Raw genomic sequence first — 3,348 nt, 5'->3', positions numbered from 1 at the left:
CTGGCCCTTTTATATCGCCTCTAACATTTGGCTTCCAGATGTTGTGCTTTCAGATCCAAGTGCAGTGTGTCATTGCTTAGCAAACCTTCTCAGAGCTACAGAAACGTCCAATTACTTTTAAGGTGGAATTCTGCAAGTACAGTAAATCTGCAGTCCCTAAGAACAGGGTCTTCCCACCACCACAAACCATCTGTGATCCTTTACTGCAGGGCTACTGTACACAGCAAGCTACATGTCATAATACAGCTGTCACAGACATCCCACTTCCATCCTCAAGACAGTGGTTAAATTTGAGAAGTACTTTATTTGAAATTAAAGCTCTATTTGAAGTTGCCTTTTTCCATGATTAGTAATCGTCTGTGTGTGTGTCACCATCCTGTTTTTCCTAAATGTGTGTGACATGATTCTGCCAGTGCCTAGAAAGCAGGGAACTGGGCAAGGTGAGAGAATTCACTGCTCCTGTTGAAAAACTCCTTTAGAAATTTTGGGTTGGTTTGGTTGGAGGGAAGGTGGAGACCAAATGACTGAGACTTTGTCTTGGCATGGGAACAGCCCACCCTGAGAAGTAGGGCATTGGCTTCCTCAAAGCAGAACTGATTTTGCTATGACTGTGTGTGAGCTCTGTGAAACTGTGGGCTTGGCAGAGGTTTTAATTTGAGGATAAAGCACATAAGCAAGTTACAATGAGAAAAGCTTCATGCGTGACCAGAGCCTACTGAAATCTCTGAGCAAGGGCCTTGAAGCTACCTTGATTTTATCATGGACTAGGAACACAAGGCTGCTGCTGAGGAACTGCTGTGTTGCAAATTCAAAACCTGACTTGCCACTTGGAAAGTGTTTATATGTAAAATCCTTTGGCAATTTCTTTATCCGGAACCCATTCTATTCAGGAAAGTCTGGAATGGCGTGCTTTACTTAACTATGTACTTGACCCATAGAAAACTCTGGGACTTGAGCATGCTTTAATAAGTAAGACAGTCCAAAATCAATCTAACATAGTCTACTTATGTCTGTGTTGCCTCTGCTGTGTTGCTAATAAAGTGTGTGACCCTTGGAACAGCTCCAGATTCAGATTCTGTATCTTTTAGTGAAATCCAGAGACCATTTCTTGCTGCAAGCTTCTTCTCAAATCTTTTTGCTACCTCTCTTCCACATTTGGACCATGCACAGAAAAAAGAAAAAGAAAAAAGAAAGAATAAAAAGTATATGAGTTTTTATTCTCTTGCTGGTACTGACGGAAAGACCTGTGATGGTAACTGTGGACTTCTTCTTCTCTAGGGATCTCCAAACCCATCCTGCCTGGTAATTTCTTTGCAGGAGCATAAGCATCCCAGGAGGCTGGTGCCTTTACTAACAAACCTCAGATCTCAAAACTGCCTTCAGCCTCATCAACCAGGTGCTTTTGTGCCTTTAGCTAATAGCTTTTCTTGTAGCAGAACCTTGTTCAACAAAATTGTAGGTGGTGGTTGGCTCTTTTCCAGAGCAGTGCAGCAACATCTCAGCTGTCCATGCTCACAGCCAGTGCAGATCCACATGCACCTGGCAGGGGAGAGTTGCTGATGTGGCTCAGTGCCTCACCTCCAGCTGTAGCAGCCCCAGATGCCTGGGGAAGGAGACTGTGGACACAGCAGAGAAGAGCCCTTTCCTTGGAGCTGCCCTAGGTCCTAGGTAACAGTGGGGGACACGGGTACCCAGTGTCTAAAGAGAGCGGAAATTTAAGATTTAAAACCCCCATAAGTATCTGATGAGCACCAGAGTGCGTGAGCTGCACCATCTCACATGAGTCTTTCAGCTGGCTCAGTAGTGTATGTTTTTTTCTCCCTTACTTCCTTAAATGCACAGGCACATCAGGGAGTACTGCACACTGCTGTATATGCCTAAGAGGCATTCTGGAAGAAGTTTTAGCAGGAAGAACCACATTATCATATACATATGATCCTCACCTCACATAACCCTTTATAAGCACCGTTCCTTGCAACAAAGTCTTACATAACCCACAAAATGACAGGCAAGAGGGGAGGGGAAGGTGGAATGAAGGCTCTATGGACAGTAGGCAGTCTTTTTCCTACCTTTGACAAGTGTGTGAAGCTTTGAGGTGTCTGTTTTCACTTCTTACATACAGTCTACCCTGCCTGATCCCAGTTAGTGGATAGAGTGGCACTTCCATGCTGCACTGTGATCAAGAATTGGCTTGGCTGCTATGCAGGGAAGATATTGAACACAGTGGATGGGGAAGAACAACTCCCTGTAGCAGTTGTGGCAGTTCAGACATGTCCTGACCAGCCTTATTCTGTTCTGGCCAGTGATTTGAGCACAAAAGTTCAAAAGCCAGTGGCTAGAAGAGCTGCAAACTAAGCTGCAGCTTGGTGTCTTTGGTTGTCCTCAGCTACGGTTTGCACTACAAGGTATTTAAAAATCAGTCTCTCTCTGAAATTACCTACCCTTTATTTTGACTTTAAAAAAATCAGCTGCATGCCATGCATATCCAATCTTTGGAAAAGCAGAAAGTGTCAATGAAGTAATAAATATGAGGTGCTAAGACCAATTTTTCATGATCGGTTCCTTGCTGTGGAATCTACATTGTCATGTAATTTTTTTCCTCATCAGCTCTTAGAAATGTTGCATTTAATCCACACAAACAATTTAATTTCTCTCCTGCCCAGTGGTGACAGATGAAAGTGATTATTCTTGATATCCTGCCTCCCTGGCCTAACTTTGGAGTTAGCTCAACTTTTATTACAGTTTGGACTAAAGAGGAATGTTTTTTCCAACTGACTTACTCTGTGTTTCTCTCCTGCTGAAGGTAAATGCACCATTACTTAGTGCTGCAGGTGTTATTAGTGCTTTGGAGCCATTAGGAGAAATGCTGCAGTATTCTCTTGCCATGCCATGATACAGCCATGAAATGCAGAAAGATTTCAGTGCTTTAAGCTAAAATCACAGATGCGGAAGTATTATTTGAATGAATAACAGTATCCAGGTTTTATTTTAGCACTCAAGCTCTATACTAAAACAGGAGAAAGAATGGTAAAACTTTATTTATTATTTGGCAAACACAGAGATGCTAGAGCTGAATGAGAAAAGTGAGGGTTCAGACTTGGTCAGTGACAGGTACAACTAGATCTGTGTCTATAAACTGAGTTGCATGAAAGCAGTGTCATATGGTTTTATTGGAGTATCTGTGCTGCTTAAATTCCTGTGTCTGCAAAGGTCTGGCTCATGGGCAGCCAGTTTTTTGCCCCACTTTGAGGGCAGAAGGAGCAAATGAGGGTGTTACCTCACAGCACTTCACAATTTAGATGCACAGGCATGATTCCATCTCATATACTCATATACTCAGGACTATAG

Source organism: Corvus moneduloides, chromosome 2 (genome assembly GCF_009650955.1).
Source record: "Corvus moneduloides isolate bCorMon1 chromosome 2, bCorMon1.pri, whole genome shotgun sequence".
Lineage (NCBI taxonomy): Eukaryota > Metazoa > Chordata > Aves > Passeriformes > Corvidae > Corvus > Corvus moneduloides.
The sequence above is the reverse complement of the archived record's forward strand: the minus strand, read 5'-3'. Positions refer to the sequence as shown.